This window comes from Sarcophilus harrisii, chromosome X, assembly GCF_902635505.1.
Source record: "Sarcophilus harrisii chromosome X, mSarHar1.11, whole genome shotgun sequence".
Lineage (NCBI taxonomy): Eukaryota > Metazoa > Chordata > Mammalia > Dasyuromorphia > Dasyuridae > Sarcophilus > Sarcophilus harrisii.
Window position 1 is genome coordinate 52,990,029 of NC_045432.1, and position 21,774 is coordinate 53,011,802.

The 21,774-nt window shown below is 42.3% G+C and overlaps 1 long non-coding RNA gene across 1 annotated transcript in view; it reads right to left on the minus strand.

Moving 5' to 3' along the window:
- LOC111721593 overlaps positions 1–21,054 on the minus strand; it is a 59,561-nt gene extending 38,507 nt beyond the window's left edge. The window contains exon 1 of the long non-coding RNA XR_004230508.1: positions 20,882–21,054. This is a non-coding gene — a long non-coding RNA (uncharacterized LOC111721593). The remainder of the gene's footprint in view (positions 1–20,881) is intronic.
- Positions 21,055–21,774: the final 720 nt, after the last annotated feature.

Consider the following 21,774-nt stretch of genomic DNA (forward strand, 5'->3'; position numbering starts at 1 on the left):
CTCTGCTTATAATATCCACCCTGCCCTCCCCAAACCCTACAAAAAAGGACAGATACTGGTTCAACTAAGATGGAGAACTAAAGTATTGAGGGTTCCAAGGCTGTTTGGATGCAAAGTAATGCAGCTGGGGCCAGTCCTGTTTCCCCAGGAGTCCTATGAGTCAGGAACCAAGACTGATGCTAAGTATACGCTTCAATGTGGGAGGAGATTGAGGTAGCTTTGAGGTCCAGCCCCAGAAGAAGGGGCAAATCTATCATGGAAGAAGAAAGGGATCAGAAAGTGAGCAATAGTGGAATATAAATAGAAAGGGCTACAACCACCAAAGATTTCAAGAGGAAGAAAATTCAATTAAAAATTTAGAGTACCTACAGATAAATCAACAGAAAAGATACTAAAAGCAGAAGGAAAGATGAATAGCAAAAGATTACAAATATCTCTAAACAAATATTGCAAGACACACACCCGATGCACCACAGAACACTATGGATTCTCAAGGGGACATAGCAAAGTATTCCATAAAGGTTCAAACACGAAACTGGTGTATTGAGAGAAGTTTGAGAGGTGAGTTTATGGCCTGAATAGCAGAAATAATTAGTGAAATAGGCAAACTGGAATTTGCAGTGTCAAGTCTCCTCAAAGAAGCTAGAGGAAGACTAAAAGATCAGTAAAAGGACAGTGAAGGACAGTCTGCAAGAAACAATGAGGTTAACAGACCACATGATCTCAACACAAGCAAAACACGTTGCTCTCCATGACAGGTTGGTTGACTAGTGATAACCTAGGGATCATAGGCCTTCCAGAAAAACATGACAAGTCCAAAGAAACCTGAACACCATAATGCAAGAAATAGCCCAAAGAAAACCACCAAGAATTTCTGAGTGCCTAAGACTAAAACACCAGTTGGAAAAAGACATAGATTGCTTCCAGGCGAAAAAACCCTCAACAACAAAAAAACTATGCTTTAAACTCCGAGACACATAGCAGTTAAATTTGATGATTCCAGTGACAAACAACAAATTCTGCAAGCGACCAGCAGGACAATTTTCAAATATAAAGGAAAAGACAGTTTAAAAGCACAAGACTTCTGCACCCACCAGCAACTGCAGAAAGGAATGGAATAAATAATTTGGAAAGCAAAGAAGATCAAGACGCAACCCAGAATGACATACCCTGAAAACCTGTGGCTAATCACCCATGAACAAATGGACTTCAATCAAAGAAAAGCATTTAAAGTATTCCTGGAGAAAAAAGAACCAAACGTGAGCAGATTATTCAACTCACAAAATACTCCGAACAAGAAAAACAAAAGAAAGGTAAGTAAATACAACTACCAGGGAAGTAATGAGTAGCAAAATAAATTATCCCAGCTCTGGGGACTCTTAAAAGAAAAAAAAAATCAAAATAACAAAGACATCTACTGACTTAAAAACAACAACAGAGAGACCACAAATAGATTTCTTTTCAAAAGTACACAAGGGAAGAAAACTGAAGGAAGAATTTAAATTAAGAGAAATAACTAAAACACTATGGACTAAACCCTGCAACCTCCTTACCAGGTGAATCAGTACATTTTGTGGGACTAAATTGCATAATGGGAGAATATGTAAAAGGGAAGACAAGATGGAGGATAGAAAGGAATGTGTGAAGTACTCTAATCAAATCTTTGTAAATAGCAAAGGGAAGCTAACTCCCGCAGTTTCTCAGCAAGAGGTGGGGATACAGGACAGTGGGTGGGGATAGGAAGACAAAGGAAAGGAAGAAATCTCAATTTAAAAGCAAGAAGGAGTCACATTAAAATGCACTCCCATAAGGAAAGAGAAATATTCTGTAATGGAAGCTAACAGACCTTACAATGGGTCGAAACTGTAAGGAAGAAGCACACAGGGACACACTCTCCTCTGAGGAGTTGTTTCTCCATGGACGACATCCTGAGCTTCTAGGGGCAGCCAGCATTCAGGATAATGGGAAGTCACAGACCTAGAGAGGAAATTATATGACAATCGGGAAAGAAAGTAATCCTAGGGAGAACAAGGGATAGACTTTGGACTACACAATTTGGGACTCAGACACTTCTACCATGGGGCAATCCGTCATAAATTGACACTTCTAAGCATGCACAACCCAAATAAAGGGTAAGGAGTAAGATCTACAAAGGGAATAACATGAAAATTTATTTAAAGAGGCACCTCAGATTTGGTACTTAGAAGTTTTAATGCTATGAGGAACACAAGTAGTCTAATTAAGGAATGAATGACCATATAATAAAAGAATAAAAGTTCAGAAGAGACAGAAAGAGAAAAGAATTAATGAAGAGAACCAGACAAAGAAATCTTTCTTAGAAAAATGTATAAGAAAAAAAGAAAAGAAAACAACGGGAGAAATTGGAGGGGAGAAGAGAGGATGTTTTGAATTAGCCACCTGAGAAGAGAGAGAAGAAAAGGGAAAACGAGATAAAGAAAAAAGAGAAAGGAGTCAATAAGTAAAGTAAAATTGTAAACCATGGGAAAGGATAAGAAACAGGAGGAGGGATTGGAGGGTAGAAAAGCATACAGCAATTGGGTTACCTTAAAAGAGATTAAGTAAAACTAATAATAGAGGAAAATGTGCTCACTTAAAAGAGGAAGCTGAACCAAACCAAAACAATAACAACAAAAACAACCACCTATATTCAAGAGGAAAAACATTCTGGAAATATGAATCAAAGAAGATATAAATATAACTGTTATAATGTTAAATGGAAATGGATTAAACTAAAGTGAAAGTTTCAGATTGACTAACAAAACCCTACAATCTGTTGTTTATAAGATACACACTTAAAAACAAAGGCATTAATAGAATAAAAATAAGTCTTGAACAAAAAATACCACTTATCTGGTGAATACAAAAAAGTGGAAGTTCCATTTATGCTATCAGACAAAGAAAATTTATAATTAGCAATATAAACAGAGAAAAATAAGCAAATTACATATACTGAAAGGAGCCATAAACAACAAACCAATATCAATATTAAACTTATGTACTACAAGTTTCATTGTACCCAAATATGTGCAGGAAAAATTAACTGGCTTTCAAAAAGATATAAATAGTAACACAATAATAGTAGGAGACATTAATATTCATCTTTCAGAATTGGATAAATATATCAAAAACATAAACAAGAAGGAAATAAACAATTGAATGATCTGCTGAGGAAATTAAAGGGGAAAAGATTTTTGATGCCTTTTAAATTGAACCACTAAAATATATAGCTATCTGCACACCACACGGAACACATATTAAAAATAACCACGTGTAATAGCAGAGATATTGCAAATAAATGTTAAAAAGTCATTTTTGGACATATGGCAAAAATTTGTTTTCTCATTTATGCATATTAGTTACAAAGTTTTTTTTCCCCCCAATGGGAAAGATGGGGTAGGGTAGGATGGCTAAGATGGCTAGAGACAGGGTAGTAAAAAAAAAGGCTGGGGAAAAAGTCATTGTTTTTAATTCACATAAGAGAACATAACAAAGGTCAAAAAAGAAACGGCCAAGAAAGACATCTTTGAGAACTACTGGTTAAGTTTATTGCTAAAAACTTAAAAAGAAAGCAAGCTGTACATAATGGAGATGGGAAATTTGTACAATCCTCTTATAGTCCACTATCCATATGGAAATGCCAGTTTTATTTAATGTTTGCTAAGAGTGAGAATGAAAATGGAAAAAAAAAATATCAAGGGAAGTAATGAAAAAAAGGTAGCAGTGGAGGAGGATTAGCACAGACATTAAACTCTATTAGAAAGCTGCAATCATTGAAACCATTTTATATTGGTTAAAAAACAGAGAAAGAGATCAGTGAAGCAGACTAGACAAGAAAGAATCAGAAATAATGGAACTCAATAACCCAGTATTCAATCAACTCTAAACCATAAATTAATTTGAAAAGAACTTCCTATTTGATAAGAGCTGTTGGAAAAACTGGAAAGCTTTCTGACACAAATAAGACTTAGCCCAACATTTTACATCATATTCTATAATAAATTCTAAATTAATACATGCCCTGAATATTAAAGATAATACCATAAAAATTAGGAGAAGCAAACCTTTCCTACCTATAGGTAGGAGATGAATTCTTAGCCAAACAAGGGATGGGAAGTAATTAGAAAAGATCAAACAGATCATTTTGATAACATAAAATAAAAGGGCTTTTTGCACAAATGAAATGACTGCATCTAGGATAAGAAGAGAAACAACTGGGAAAAAAATCTTTTATGTCAAATGCCTCTACTTCTAATAAGGATTTGGGACGCAAGATACAGAAATAATGAATAGAAATATATAAGGCCAAAACCCATTCCGCAATAGATAAGTGGACAACAAATTCTCAAAAGAATTGCAAATTAATAACAACTATATGAAAGAATACTCTAAATCACTATTAAGGGAAATGCAAATCAGAAAAACCCTGAGACTTCACCTTACACCCAGGAAATTGGCAAAGATGACAAAAGATGGCAATAGTCGATGTCAGAGGGGATGTAGAAAGACAGACACATTAATGCACTGTTGGTGGAGCTGTAAATTGGTTCCATTATTACCATTTGGGACATCGATTTTGAATTCTGTATGCTAAGAAATTGGCTAAAATATCCACTCTCTTTGACCCCAAGATTCACCTACTGGGCTTAACCCCAAGGAGGAATTGACAAGAAGAAAAGTTCCATATACACCAAAATATTCAAAACAATGCTTTTTGTAGTAGCAAAGAGCTGGGAACACACTAGATGTTCATCAATGGGGATGGCTAAAAGAAAGAATCTGATACAGTATCATAATGAAATTTTGCTGGGCTCTAAGAAACCATGGATGTGAAGAATACAGAGAAGCATGGGGGTACTTACATGAACAGACACCAAATAAATGAGAAAATCCAGGAAAAATAAAATACATAAAACTACAACAAATGCAAAAACTACAACAATGCAAACATACAAAATGCCAACCACCATGTAAATGGTTGTAAATAACGACAACAAAACAATCAAGAATAAAAAAAGCTATGAAGAACAAGCATGGCCCCAGAAAAGAGATATGAGAATATACCTCCCTCCCTCCCTCTTTTCATTTCTCCCTCCCTTTCTCTCTCTGCCTTCTCCACACACATCACACACATACATATATTCTCTCTCTCTCTCTCTCTCTCTCTCTCTCTTTCTCTCTCACTCACTGGAAAAGAGGGAGAGAAGTGGTTCATGGATATGGAATATTGTATATGATAGCAGATTCTTTTGAAGTTTTCATAGATTTCATTGATTTTTCCATTTTTTCTTTTAAAAAATTCTTATAAGGGATGACTCTTTGGGAGAGAGGGAGTATACAGAGGGAAATCTAGGCAATATCAAAACAAAAGATAACAAAACAAATTTTTTTTTAAAAAAACAGAGAGGGTGATGCGCTCTCTGTGGACATCAAATGGACTTTCTGGAACATAAAGAGAAAAAATGCACAACTGACCAACAGGAAGAAGGCCCAACCTGCTATCTAGAAAAAGGTTAGTGGAATTGGATGAATGAAATCATATAAAGGATAATTGGCACACTGAATTGCAGGCAGTTGGGGATCACTGACTGCTTCCTTACTCTGTTAAGTCAAAAAGCACTTATTAAACATTAACTGTGTACCAGAAATTGGATTAAGTGCTAAGCATACAAAGAAGGGCAAAGACAGTTCTGGTCCTCAAGGAATTAAAAATCTAAGGAAGGACACACTACGGACCACTGGTATAAAGAAGATATATACCAGATAAATTGGCAATAGTCTCAAAGGGAAAGGAATCAGGAAAGCCTTCTTGTAGAAGGTGAGGTTTTAGCTGAGACTTGAAGGAATCCAGGAGGGAGACATGAGGAGGCAGAGAATTCCGGGGATCGGGGACAGCCAGTGAAAATAGAGTCCAGAGGTGTAATATACTATGAGAAGGATGCCAATGACGTCAGTATCATTGGGTTTACCATGAGTAAATAGGAGAAAGATGGAAAAGGGGTAGGCAGAAGCCAGGTTATGAAGGCTTTAAAAGCCAAATAGAGAACTTTTATTTTATTCTGGAGATAATGGGGAGCCGCTGGAGATTATTGAATAGGTAACTGGCCCGGTAAGAACTACTCTTTGCTAGTTAAGTAGAAGGTTGGCTAAAATGGGAAGTGACCGGAGCTAGGGAGGTCAACCAGAAAGCTATTGCAATAGATTAGACATAGGGTAAGGGAGACTTGAACCAGCATAGTAGAAGTATTAAAAGAGGGAAGGGAGTATGGAGGAGAGGATTGTAAAGGTAGAATTGTCCAGGCAAAGTCAAGAAGTCCAGGGCTTAGAGCCTACCTTCTATACCTACCTTCTATACTTATTAGCTACGAGATCTTGGGCAAGTTACTTGAGGCTCTTTGGGCCTCAGCTTTCTCCCCATGAAATGAAACGATGGCTTAGCAGTCCCTTTTATCTCTAAATGTATGACTTTCTGGTCTTTTGCATATTTACAATGCCTATCCCACAGGATTGTTGAGAGGCTCAAATGGACATCAAGCACTTTGCAAAACATAAAGCCTCTTTAAAAACATAGTTATTGTGATTCTGGGGACAAAGTGAAAGGCCAGCTCCTTCAGAGAGCTAAGGTCCATTCAAGATAGGGAGGAAGCAAACCCCGCAAGCATGATGCAATTGGCTTTATTGTGAAGGGAGGCTCTGTTGACTTTCAAGCTAAGATCTGCCAGCCCCAGCTCCCTGACCCCAAACTGCTAGGCCTGGCCCGCCTGCCTCCTCAAGCTTTCCACAAGGAGGCCTTTCTCTGGATTGCCTCTCATATGGATCAGGGGACTGTAAATACTGAGAACCCTCCCCAAAGAAGAACAGGCTGTCTCTAGAAGGCTCCCACACAAGGTTGGGGCAGGGTTGTCGTCAGAAGTGAATCCTGGCTGGTTAGCGGTTATTGGTGAAGTAGCCTCTGAAACCCTCACCAGCCCTAGAAGTCAGTGCAAGGTAGCCAGGCTGCTCCAATAGGGTTTTACCTCCTATCAAGGCCTTCCCTTTACTCCTATTTGCTGTTTTAATCTGACTCCAAACTCACTCTCTGGGGTCCCCTTTGCCCATTCCATGCCTTTCGGGTTCCTGTTGCAGACATTCTATCTTCCACTTCTGTGTGACTGGACTACCTGTGCATCATGCTTGGCCTGCTTGCCTTGGAGATCCCTCCAAGGCTCAAACCAATGGCCACCTCTTTCAGGAAACCTTTCCTGATTTTCCCTTAGTGACTCCTTACTCACAACCTTGAGTGACTTTGTATACATCATGTAGTCACTGCTCTGAGAACATACTTCCTCATCTGTAAAATAGTGGGGATAGGATGGGGAATTTCAATAAATTCTAAGGTCACTTCTAATTTTACATCTGAGCTTCCTTCAAGGGTACTTGTCTGTTTCTGGCCTCAGTTTCTCTCGCTATAAAAAGGAGCTGGACAAGATACCCCCTGACCAGCCATAAATGCTAGGATCTGTCAAAGGCCTTCAGACCTCAGAGTCCCTGAGCAGATGCCATGGGCTTGCTGGCCCCCTGGCCTCAGCTCCCTAGGCCCTGCAATTCACCCAGCTCATCAATGCATGCCCAGACTAAAAGCAGCTTCCAGAAATGGCCATCCTAAAGTGGAAACAGAAAAATTCCTCCAGCCCGTCCATGCTTTGCTATCTCTTCCTCACTGGTCTCCACATAGTCAAGGAGAGCTGGTTTCATGTCCTATCTCTGACACACAGGCTGTATGAGAGAGACAAGTCACTTCTGAGTTCCCAGAACTTCTTTGAGATGTCCTACCATATCACTTCTCTGCTCCAGAAACTTCAAGGGCTCCCTACTGCTTCTCAAAATACAAACTCTTACAAACATAAAGGCATTCACCATCTGGTTCCCATCAATTTTTCCAGGATAATTATACATTCGCACATTCTGCATTCCAGCTAAACGGACACACTTGGTGTTTCCTGTACTTAACATTTCCCATTCCATTTCCATGCCTTTGCATGGGCTGGCCGTCCCTCATGCCTGGAGCGCTCACTTTCCTTACCTCCTCCCCTCGAGACCCTCCAAGCTTGGCTCAGGTCCTACTTCCTCCAAGACAATTTTCCTGATCTCTTCAGCTGTTAAGACTCCTCTCAAATGACTTTTTAATTGTATATTATTTATCTGTGTATATTTTCCCCCCAAGTGGAAATTTTGCCTTTATCACTGGGCACAGTGCCTGGTCCTAGGAGGTGCTTAATTAAAGCCTATTGGCTCAAATTGAGTAAGTTACAGACAAGTCGACGTTTTTCTTTGGTGGAAAAAAATTGCACACTGAGAATTCCTTACATGATGCAACCATGGGTTTAGGCCAAAAGGGGATACCACAAAGCTCGAAATCCTGCAACCCTAACCTGCTATCCCGAGATCCCCCATAGTCTCCAGCCCTTCTCCTTGGGCATCCAGCCAAGAAAACCGACAAAAACTCAAAGCCCCCCAATAAGCCCAGCTGGGAGAGGTGGCAATTTCACAAATGTCCTCTTCGAAGAAACCAGGCCATTTTCCCACCTGCTCCCATGACCTCAGCCAGTTCATTAGCAATGGTCAACTTTGATGGAGCACCTATTCCCCAGTCTAATAAGCTTCCTGTGAATGGTTTCTTTTAGCCATCATTCTGGGAGGGCCTAGATCCACCATGGGGCAGGAAAAATAGTCCCAGCTTTAGCATTCTCAGCAGGAGTGCCTTTCAAGGTATTAACTAGGAACAGAGACGGGGAAACTGGCCAGGATTATGCTCTTAAAAATGAAATAAGAGACCGCATTAAGGCCAGGCCTTTCCCCAACTACAGCAATAAAGGAAGAGTTGTGACAGCTCTCATTTCCTCACTGCTCGGCAGAAAATTCATGGCCAAGGCTGTAGCCAAGAAGTGGAACCCTGTCTTTAATCCCCTGGAACCTGAGCTGGCTCCCATGGGATCCTTGGCCTCCCCTTTCCGGCTCCCAGGCACCCAGCCCTTTGCCACATGTCTTATACCAGGGGGCAGCAGAGCAAGTAGTTCTGAGGAGAGCCGTGATTCCCTAGCAGCCAGACCTGCTTCAGCAAGAACACAGCAGGTCAGACAAACCTGATTTCATTCGGGGACAAGGTTATGAGAAAGATACATCAGGGAATCGCTGTCAGAGGAGTTTACCTTGGGTATTCGCAAAACTTCTTTTCATGTTTCTCATACTATTCTATCATTTCTCTTCTTTTAAAAAACAGTTTCCTTAATGCTCTTCTCATCATGGACCCCCACCTCTACTGGATCCCTCCTCTAGAATAAAGTGCAGTCCAATGAAAATAAACTCAAACGTTGACCAGGACGGAGAACACCCGTCTGCCCAGAGACTGGTGCTTTTCTCCATTGGGTTTCGGAATTCAGAACCATACAGCACATTGGGCAAAATTCCAGCGTCTTTTGATGTTTTTCTTGACACTATCATAGTCCAAGAAGATAAAATGTAGTAAGCTCAAACAGGAAATATTTCACTTGGATTCAAAAATCATCAGCACTGGGTAAGGAACATCCAGGGGTAGCAAAAGTTTTCACTGGAAGTCAAGCAAAGGCTCGATGGTCCTTTATCAGGGATGTACCCGGAGGTGTCCTAGAGTTCAGATATGGACTGGCCTCTGAGGTCCCTTTTGACTTTTGGATTCTGTGAGTTGAGGCTTAGGATTCAAGCTCTTTGGCTACCAATCCCAAACTGCTTCAATTTTGTGGTCTTCATTCAGGGAACAAACTATATGATGACTCTGACTTTGTGATTTTGGAAAGAGACTCAAAGACAGGAGAAAGGGATGGGCAGAGAGTAGGTCACACTAAAGTTAAGAATGTTCTGAAGTTTGCCTCATATACATGGGGCAGGAGAGGTCTTGGGATGGCTACTGGGCACTATAGCCTCCTTCCCTCTTCCACAGGCTCCCTCCTTTTAAAAAATGCAATTTTTATTGATGTTGTTTTGACAGTAGTTATTTCTGCATACACTACTCTACACTCCCCACCACACACACACACAGGAGCCTCACCCGGCCACAAAATCAAACAGCAAAGGGTATAGGACATTCTGGACATTCTGGACTCAGGCCCTCCAAGGACATGGAGGAAGGGTGGTTTCTTCATAAAACATGCGCCCTTCTCTCCTCGGACATTGCCGCCACTCTAGTGCAGCCCACCTTCCTCAGACTACTGCAATAGCTGCCTAGAGACTCTCTTCCCGCTCCCCCCCCCCATCCATCCTCCAGTCACACCTACTCCCTCTACTCAAAAAACTCCAAAGGCTTCCTATTGCCTCTAGGGTCAAATAAAGAAAATGCTCTGGCATTCAAAACCTTTCCTCCCCCTCCTATCTTTCCAGTCTTCTCCTACCTGATGTACTTTGCAATGCATCACCTTTTGCCTATTCTACAAACTAGACTCTCCATCTCTTGGCTCTGGGAGTGTTCTCTGCTTGTGCCAGAACCTGAAATGCTCTCCCTCTTCCACCCTGACTACTGACCTCCCTGCCTTCCTTTAAGTGCTAAGTAAAAGTAGATATTTTACCAGAAGCCTTCCTCGACCCCTCTTAATTTCAGGGCCCTCCCTCCGTTACTTATTTCCTATGGATCCCGCATATGGCTTGTTTTGTAATCTGTTTGCATATTGTGTCCTTCATTAGATTGTAAGCTCCTTGAGGACCTGGACTGTTTTTGCTTCCTTCTGTATCCTCCTCAGGATACCGCTTGACACAGTAGGAGCTTAATAAGTATTTATTTGTATTATTCCATGTCTCTCTGAATTTCTGATATCATTTCTTATGGCATAACAATATCTCATCACATTCATCCACCACAGTTTGTTCAAAGTTCCCCAATTGTCAGGTGCTCGGTTTTTCTGACGTTTTGCTGCCACGCAAAGCCACATTTGTCCTTTTGTGAGAATACCTTAGTGATTCAATGTAGTTCAACTTCCCCAGGAGATGCATGTTGGGGAAAGGGAAATGGCGGATCCTTAACCTTATCTTATCCTGTACCCTAAGTCCTCACGGTACCCAGTAGTCATTCTTCATCAGGGAATATAATTGCCCTCCTGCTCCCCTTCTCTCTTCTTAGATTTATGCTAGGACTCCTCTTCATCCCCAAGAATCCTTGTTCTACTTTCCATGGAGAAAGGGGTTTCTAAGATGACCTGGGATTCACATACTACAAATCATAGAGTAAGGCCAGATGAGAAAAGGGAACGAGGAAAGTTCCCAGGAAGACTCAGCACACAACGTCACTCGATTGCTCAATAGCACTCCGATTCATGCCGGTGGGACGTACATTAAGCAGGCATATACATCCTGATCATTAAAGTTGTTGATTCATGTGCCGCCTTGCCTTTAGCTTCAGACTTGGGCACCATGTTGCTTTTACAACCTTGGCCCTGAATAACCTGAGCATGAAAGGACCACAGTGTACAGTGTGCAGCCCAGACGGGCCCTACATCCTCCACTCAGCTTGCCAAAGTCATTTTCCTTAAGTACAAGTCTGACAAGATGACTCTCCCACTCGACCAACTATAGTGGCTCCCTATTACCTCTAGGAGAAAATATCAGCTCCTCCATTTAGCTTTTTAAAGCCCTACCCTACCTGGCCCCAACCTCTCCTCCTAGTCTCATTGGACTATACTTCTGCTCTCTGCAATCCAGCCACACTGCCTTTTTCTCTGTTCCTTGCTCACAAACACTCCATCTCCCATTCCTTAGCCTTAGCAATGGTCTTCTATGCTTGAAATGTGCACCCCCTCCACCTCAGCCTTATAAAGTCTTCCCTTAAGATCCAGTTCAAGCCCTGTCTTCTACATGAAGCCTGATTCTCATTCTCTGTCTCTGAGTGTGTCTGTCTCTCTCCCATACATACACACACATCCTCCTCCCTCCCAAACGACTTGTATTTAACTTCTTTATGTTTCTTTTCCATATTTGTATCTCTATATTCTTTGTATCTATGATACGTGCGTATAAACACACATACGTCTATTACTTATAGTTATTGTATCATCTCAAAAGGAAGGGTTATTTCTATGCGTCCCCAGTGCCTAATATAATGCCTGGCACCTAATAGGTGTTTAGTGGATACTTGTTGATTAATGTCTTTATCCCTGCCAGGCAGCAGTCCGGTGGTCAGGCTAGCAAAGCCAGCCTCTCCAAGCTATTCCATTCCCAGCTAGAACCCTTAGCCGCCCAACCCGCCCACTCTCAGAGCAGTTCCCAGGAACCATCTTGCTAGAGGCAGCACGTATTGGTAGGCAGGCCTCATTCCCATGAGCGTCTTCAGCACCTGCCCAACCTTCTCCAGCCTAATTTGCAGTTTGTCACGGAGAAGATGAAAATTCCTACTTCTGTTCAGAGGACGGGCTTTTGAGACAGTGCTGGATCTCACCACAGAGCTGCCAGACTGGTCGCTGTCCCATGTTGCTATGGATTGACTCTGCCAGGCCCTCATGGGCATCTCACTGTTTACCCCTCAGTAAATACAGTCCGCTAATGTGGCAGTCAGCACCATATGGCAGGTGCCTTCCCAAACTCCCACCATATTAGGCATTCTGCACGGCTCTTGGCTGGGAAAGCGGCAGCTGGTAATAATTTCTTGGACTGTGCCCCCACCCTGGCAACAGACCCAGGCAGAGGAGAATGCCAGCCTACCTCAGGATTAACCCTCTACAAGGTCATTTTTGTTGGGGTGTTCTCACTTTCCAGCCAGGGCCTCCTTTCTAAGGAAAAATGCCTATGACAGGTAGATCTGGAACATATCATATTACTTATGGGGGGATGTTTTTGAAGAGCCTGGGAATTCAAAACAAAACAAAACAAACTGGTTTCTGGTCCCCACTAACTATCTGAAATTCTGCCCCATTCCCTTCGCCTCTCTGGACCTCATTTTCCTCACTTGTACCAAGAAAGGGTTGAATGAGATGCACAGTGAGGTAGAGTTTAACAGCTCCAGGCACCAAACTGCCAGACCACCCAGGATTGGGGGCATAAACTTCTCAGAATCTAGCCAAGGGTACCTGGTTCTCACCAGCCGTACGCAGTTGGGTCGTACCATCATAACAACTTGGAAGAAAAAGATGTCCCCAGCCCTGCAAAAGACCATGCAGCCTCTCTTAAGCTTGGTGTCCACTCAGTACCCCTGTGGGGGGGGGGGGGAGAACTGAACCATGGATTGTAGAAGCAACCAACATGTATTTATTAAGTGTCTACTAAGTGCCAATCACTGTATTAAGCACCGGAACTACAAAGGTAAGGCTTTCTGCAGAAGATGGGGCCTGAGCTGCATGTTAAGGGAAGAAGACAAGGTCTCTCCGAGGCCAAGATAGGGAGGGTATGCATTTCAGGCATAGAATACCAGAGTGAAGACAATGAGGGAGTGTTGTGAACAAAGGACAGAGAAAAAGACCGTTTGACTGGACTGCAGAGTGCAGGAGAAGTAAAGTCCAATGAGACTAGGAAGAGAGGTTGGAGCCAGGTACAGTAGGGCTTTAAAAGCTAAACAGATAAGTTAATATTTTCTCCTAAAGGCAATAGGGAGCCATCACAGATGGTTGAGTAGGAGACTCATATGCTCAAATTTACTTTGAAGGAAACACAATTTGGCACTAGTGTGTAGCATCTGAACTGGAGTGGGGAGAGATTGGAGGAAGAAAGACCAATTAGGAGACTATCTCAATAACCTAAGAGGTGGGGAGGGACTGAACTAAGGTAATACCTCTGTGAGTAAAGCAAAACAGTCAGGTGTGAGAGATTTTGTAAAGGTCAAAGTGGCCAGATGTGGCAACGATCGGAGACGTGAGGTGAGAGTGAGCGAGGAGTCCAGGATAATTCTTAGGTTACAAACCTGAGACACCAAAAAGATGATGGTGCCTTTGGCAGAAATAAGAAACTTTGGAAGAGGGAGTAGGTTTGAGATGGAGGAAAGATAATGAGCTCAGTTTTTGACACCTTGAGTTTGAAATGTTTCTGGGACACCCAGTTGAAAAAGAGGCATATTGGAGATGTGAGATATCTGCAAGTCATCTACATGGAGCTCATTATGGTTGCTGATGAGGATGCCAAGAGAGAGAGAGCATAGAGGGAAAAAAGAAGAAGGTCTACAACAGTCTCAGAGGACATCCATAGTTTGAGGGCAAGGTGTGGAGAGTGGCCCAGAAAAGGAGACTGAGCAGAAATCATCAGAGAGGTAGTAGGAGAATCAGTAGGAGGTAATAGTTTCAGAAAACCCAGAAAGAACAGGGGTGGTCAGCAGAGAGGCTGAAAATGATGCAAATTGAGAACAGGCCATTAGATCTGGCAGGAGGAGATCATTGGTAACTTTGGAGAGAGAAGTTTCAATAGAGTGAGCAAGTCAGAAGCCAAAGAGCAAAGAGTTGCAGACCAAGTGAGAAGAGAGGAAGTGGAGGCAGCAAATATAAATAGCTTTTTTTCTAAGTTCGACTGTGAAAAGGAAAAGATATGGAATGACAATTTCAAGAAATGGTAAAGTATAGTGAAAAGCTTTGTTTTTGTTGATGATGATGATAATGACAATGACAAATTTGATGATGATGATAATGTTTTAAGGATGGAAAGGTGGGCATATGTGAAGGCAGTAAAGAAGGAAACAGTTGATAGGAGAAGTGTATATTTGAAGGGAATAATTGAAGATGCAATGTACTTGAAAAGACATTCAGCCCAACCAATAATTAAAACAATTTCCCATTAGAATACACCTCATAACTGGAAACTGAATGGATGTCCATCAGTTGGAGAATGGCTGAATAAATTGTGGTATATGAATATTACGGAATATTACTGTTCTGTAAGAAATGACCAACAGGATGATTTCAGAAAGTCCTGGAGAGACTTACACGAACTGATGCTGAGTGAAATGAGCAGGACCAGGAGATCATTATATACTTCAACAACAATACTATATGATGACCAGTTCTGATGGACCAGGCCATCCTCAGCAACGAGATCAACCAAATCATTTCTAATGGAGCAGTAATGAACTGAACTAGCTATACCCAGAAAAAGAACTCTGGGAGATGACTAAAAACCATTACATTGAATTCCCAATCCCTATATTTATGCCCACCTGCATTTTTGATTTCCTTCACAAGCTAATTGTACAATATTTCAGAGTCTGATTCTTTTTGTACAGCAAAATAACGTTTTGGTCATGTATACTTATTGTGTATCTAATTTATATTGTAATATATTTAACATCTACTGGTCATCCTGCCATCTAGGGGAGGGGGTGGGGGGGTAAGAGGTAAAAAATTGGAACAAGAGGTTTGGCAATTGTTAATGCTGTAAAGTTACCCATGCATATATCCTGTAAATAAAAGGCTATTAAATAAAAAAAAAAAGAACACACCTCATAAATGGCTGACTTTGCTTAAATGCCTCCAATGAGAGGAAACTCTTTGCTTCTCCAGACAGCATCCAATTTTCTTTTTGGAAAGCTCTAACTGGGAAGTTTTGTTGTTGTTTCTCCTGATATCGACTCAATTTCCCTCTCTACAATTTCTTTTCATCCCTCTATCCTTCCCTCTGGTGCCAAGCAGAACAAAGCTAATCCCCCACCTATATGATGGATCCACAAATATATAAAAGTAGTTTCCATGTTCCCTTTAGGATCCTCTTCTCCAGGCTAGAGAGCTCCACCTTTTTTCAACCAATTCCCATATGATGTGGACTCAAAGTCATTTTGGACTCATCATCCTGTTGTTCTCCTCTGGCCCCTCCCCAGCTTAGCAATGTCCTTCCTAAAAGATGGAATCCAAAACCAAATATAGTGCAGCTTTATCAATAGTTTTATTTTGAAATGGTTTTCTTCATGAAAGAAGTTTTCCAGCTTAAAAAGAAAAAGAAAAATCACCCACATGAAATTCTCAGGCTGTCTGAGCATGAAGGGAGACACTGTTCATGTATGACTTCAACTTTGAGCCACATGCTAATTAGTGTGTGTCATTCTGTCCTTCAGTCAAATAGTTCTGTTCACTGACTCCATTGTTTCATTTACGTTCTCCAAAGTTGTTTCTGGACTCAGTGAGTTTCATCCCGGTCTCATCCTGGAATCCCAACTTTGCTGTCATTCATCTTGTAATTTTATGATTTGGGGTTTTTTATTCATTTCATTGTTTTCCTTTCATTCCTTTGGTATTGTTATGATAAACCGATAATCATATCAGGAGAAAATCCTACTTTTGTTGCTGAGGCTATTGCTAATCTTGGTTCAGTTGTGAACCAAAGTTCAGGTGTTTTTATTAACTCCTTTTAGTAGAGAATATTTGTTTGTTGTGCTGAATTTTTTCTCTGCTGCTGGATCTCGACTTAGAAGAGACCTGGGTTAGCACTGGGCCTGGTGCACTCTGGCTAACTCTGAATAAGCCACTCAAACTTTCTGAGCCTCAGTTTCTTTATAAACTGGCAATAATAATACTCACTAATCCAAAGAGAAGCTGCAAGAGAAGACTACCATATTGATGGAAGCGGCTGCTAATCTTCCTCATTTTGTGAGTTATTTTGAGCTTTGTTTTTGGAATATTTCTGGTGGTTTTATTTCATTCTGGTGTTTGCTTCTCTAGCTTTTTTTCTGAGGGGGATTTAGAAGAATGTGACCTCTTGGTGACCTCTCCCTGTGCCATGGAATAGGGAGCTTAACACAATGAAAAAATGCTCTGGTCCTGGAATCCAACACCCTGAGATCATTTCCTGGCTCTGCTACTGACTAATTACCTGCGAGACCTTGGCCAAGACACCTCAATCAACATAACAGAGCGAATTAAAATCCAAGCATGTTCAAGTCACTCGTGAATTTTTCCTTCATCTGCTCAACTTTGTCTCTCTAGGTCTCAATTGGGCAGAAAGCAAAGTGGCCTACCCGTGGTCATGCCGAGCCAGAGCCAGAATCTAAACCTTGGGCTCTTGCCTGCCTCTGTCTACCCTCAGTAGTGGAGCACTGGTACCTGATCTAGTCTCTCCTCTTCTCCTGGTTGAGAGGGTGGCCTAATGGGCTTTGCAAGATCTACTCCTGGAAGGGAAGTCACAGATCTACCAGGGGTTGGGGTGTGTGGGGGGAGGGTAGAGGAAAGCAGAGTCAGAAGATGTTTCTCCACCACCACCACCCCGCCCCCCCGCCTGCTAAAATTCTCCCACGAGTCACTAATTTTCAACATCCTGCCATGGCTGCAGCAATGGTGAGTCGCAGATGATTGCCACCCTTCTTGTTCTCCCTCCCAGGGCTGGTGCCTATGTCCAGCAGAGCCGCCAAGTCCTAATTCTGCTATCATACCCTGCCCTAACCCACCCAGAGACACACTAGGTGGGAAGGGTATAAAGGGAGGGCTTGGCCCAGTCACCACAACAACATGTAACAGAGGAGGGGGGTGGCCAGGAATAGAAAGAAGGAGCAAAGTGGTGTGCCATTCAGAGAGAAAGATTGAATGATCCCATATGTGAAAGGATGGAGGAAGGATTTATGAGTGCAGCTATAATGAAAGCCAGTTGTCCGTGACCATCTTAAATCTTGTCAGCCCAGGGATAGGCGAAGCCATCTCTGATTTACAGATTGGAAGATTTAACACCAGTGTTCCAGAGTGTAATCCTGAAATGAGATTCTCCCGTGGAGGCTCCCACTGAAACCTCTCTCATGGCGGAATTAACTGCTCATTACACACAAACTGGGGCCTCCTCAGCTGACTGAGAGTCCAGCTCCCACTCTACCCAGGAAGTTCCAATGGTACACCAGGAAGGCAGCTACCAGCCAAGGGCTTCTTCCCAGACCCCGCCCCCCAAGATGGACAGAGCTTCAGAGAGCATGTAATTGAATTCGACAAAGGGAAACTGAGGCCAAAGCAGCACTGAATACCTAGGATGTGTTGAGAAGTGCATAGAATGAGCAGAGCTCTAATACCCTGATGAAGATCCCTCCCCCATTTATTCTCCTCACTGCCTCCCACTCTTTTCCTGGAACTTCTATTTCAAGAAAAGTAGACCATTCTTTATTGTCCTTCCATCTCCTTCCTTCTTCCTTAAAGTTCTGGAACCATGAACTGTGATCAAATCAACCGTCATTGTTTCTGGATGGGGTGCATCGGTCTATTACTCTATTACTCTATTATTATTAAATTTGCGCTGGCTTTGCCACCTAATTCTGTCACTTACTACCTATGTGACTTTGGCCAAGTCACTTTCCTTCTCTATATTCCAAGTCCCTTACATGGTAAGTGAACACTGGAAGAGAATTTAGAAAATTACTTTTGGCTCTAAGTTGCACGATTCTGACCTCAGGGTCCCAAGTCAAAAGTGGGACAGACAAGGAGAACCGGCATGCTCAGGAAGGCTCACGAGGTAAGAGATTTAGAGTTAGAAGATAATTTGGAGGTCAGTCAGTTCAACCCTCTCATTTTACAAATGAAGAAACTGAGGCCCAGAGAGAGAGGGAAAGCTGTGAGCCAAGGTCACAGAAAAAGTAAATGGTAGAAGTCCTCTAACTACATTCTGCACATTGCACCATGCTGTCTCTCAGGTAGAACTCGAATTGGGCCTGCACGTGATGGGCAGGAGGTGGAAGGTATTCCGGCATCTGGAGAAACCTTCAGCATCCAAGGTATGGAGACAGGCCTCCAGAAGCTATATTTTCAAGATCTGGGTCATAGAAACAGAAGGGATAAAGGAAGAGCTGGTAATGAGCAATAGGACTGACCAGATGGAACCTGGTTGCCTTGGCCCTACAACTCTGAGAGAACATGCCAAATCCCTTGCCCTCCTAGGTTGAGGCCTAGGAGGAAAGGATTTTAGACCATGGAAACCCTAGGTGAGACTAGGAGAGGGAACACAATCATTTATTTGGGGTGGCATGGCTCAGGGAACTCCATTACTACCATTCACGATCCCTTGTCCAGGCCGGCTGGTCTTTGCCATTGGCCTCCAGAGAGGCCCGTTATCTGTCCAGCTGGGGTGGCAGTGGAAATCTGGACTGTAAAAGCTGCCGGGTCTCAGTCGCCCAGCCTTATCTCTGTTAGCGGGTCTCATTAGTCCTGAATGAACTCAAATAAAGTGCCCCCCCAACAATCTGGCCCAACTGAAAGGCATATTTCCAGAGGCAGCAAGCTTACACCCCCACTCTGGCTGGCCTCCAGCTTCACCCAGACTGAAGGCTGATGCTGCATATTGTAAATATTGTCTTTCCTCCCCTCCAGCTGATGAGCCCATGTAACTCGGGTGAAACAATCAGAGTTTGTCATCTGTATACAACAGTGGAGAATTCCAGCTAATAATCCTCATAAAAATGGGCTATTTAAAGGGAAATATAATTACCAGTCCCACATGGGCCCAAGGCGACAACGACTGAGGGTGGCAGTGTGGAAAGCCAGGGTACCCACCAGGCACATCACAGGAAATACAAGCTGTTGGATGGTCCAGTAGTAGACCATGAGCACCTTTAGGTGGAAGTACCCTGGCTGAGTATCCTGAGGAAATAAGGCTTCGCGAGTGGAGAGAAAGTATACACGTCGGAAAGTGACCAATAGCTCAACCTGCATATGGGCATGGTGGTGCGATCTGGCCAGGGGTAGGCTGCAGCTCAGGGAATGAGCACCAATAAGCAAGAAGTGGACTGGTTATCAAGATACCAGAGAACCAGTAAGGGGGCATTTTACCCACCTCCTGATAGAAAGGTAATGTATTCAGGGTGCAGATTGAGACATATTTTGGAATGTGGCCAGTGTGGGAACTGGTTTTGCTTGACTGTGTGTATTTGCTGAAATGATTTTGTTTTTCACTTTTTTATCAATGGTCAGAAGAAGAAAAAAAACATTTTGTTAGTTTAAAACAAGTTGGTTAGTTGTTTTGGCAATTCAATTCAATTATGGGTGCGTCAAATATAGCACTGGATCTGGGATCAGAAAGACTCAGTTTCCTAAGTTCAAGTTTGGCCTTGCCACTCATTAGCTGACCCTGGGGAAAGTACTTCACCCTGTGGAAAGTACTTCACCCTGTTTAGCTGAACCCAGCTGAAAACTTAACTACACCAAAATTGTATGTAAGGGCCTCTCTGTCTCAGGGAGAGAAAGGGAAAAGTAGACAAAACAGGTCCTCACCTCAAAGAACTTATAGTACAAAGTGGTAGGAGTGGGGCCGTGCCATTTATACAGATGTTCTCATTTTGTACCTGAGAATATAGAGGGCAAAGACTCGGGTTGTCCAAGAGATTTTCTGCCACCAATCAGAGTGGAAGCCAAGAGTTTTGGTCAAGACAAGACGGATACAACAAGATCCGAATTTGAGGAACTGGGAGTGCTATGAGTGAAGAAGGAGTTGGGAAAAAGCATTATAAAGGCTGGGAAGTAAAAGATTATCATCTGCCAAGTTCAGGAATGATTCTTAGGCACTTGGGACTAGAATGAAGAAGGTGAAAAAGTGAATACCATCAAATGAGCCTTTAAAAGCCAAATAAATTTGGAGCCAAAGGATCCGAGTTCAAATTCTGCTTGTCTATTCCACATGACATTTCTTCTGCAAAATGAAAAAGTTAAATGATAGAACTCTAAGGCTCTCTCGGGATATAAATCTATGCTTCCTCATCAGTTGTGATTTTGTAAGATGATTCGGCAGTTATGCGGAGGATGGATCGTAGAGGGGACAGACTAATTTAGAGGGAATCATAATGCCTGGGTGAAATATGGTGATGACTGATCTATAGTGGTGGCAGTGGATAGAGAGAGGAAAAGGATATAAGAAATATTATGAAGTCAGTTAGTACCTGATTGGCTATGGGGAATGAGAACTCGGGGGTTGGCATCCACCTTTACCCAGTTCTTACCTGTGGCTCCAAAAAGTTGTAGCATTTGTATTTGCTCCAACGGCCATGCAGGAGGCAGAAGCAAATGCTGTGGGGCGTTTAGAGCTTGGTCACATATCAAAGATGCAAAGGTCATTCACTGCATCCCAAGCCATCAGCAGTCATCTTGATTTTTAGCTCCCCACTGGACTTGAATAACTAGAAGAGAGAGTAAGATTGATGACTGCAATTCTGCCTTACTTAAATATAATTCACAGGAGAGTCAAGTTATTACCCCATGATCTTCAAAACTGAAGGATGATCAAGAACAACCACCAACCTCTAAGAGATCTCAAACCAACAAACCCATACTTTCCTCCTGCTATAGTGCTTCTACTCCCCCCGCTCTCTCCTCATCTAATCACTGTAATTCATAGTTACTGTCTACAAAGGAAACAAATTATGAGATATCCCAGCCACACAGTAGATAAGATGCTGGATTTGGATTCAGGTAGACATGAGTTTAAATTCTGCCATAGATATTTGCTGTGGGACCCTGGGCAAGTCACTTATACTCTATTAAGATGATATCATCATCATCCATCATCAACATCATCATTGACTCAGTTTTTTTCATCTTTATAATTAGGATAATAGCACCTATCTCGCTGTAAGAATCTAATAGGATAACAACTGTTAAGCACTTTGCAAACCTCAAAGCTCAATAGAGACGCACAATGCTATTATCAATAAGTCTCTTGTCCTGCTAAGCATCCCTCATCTTTCAGCACTATCTAGCTCAGGCCTGCTCTCCCCTCCCATTGGGATCACTACTAGACCTTGTCCTCTCTACATTTTCTTGTCCTCCCAGAAAGTCGCCAGGCCCCTCCCCCCGTCCTTCCAAAGACTACATTCCTAATCACCTTCACCAATGC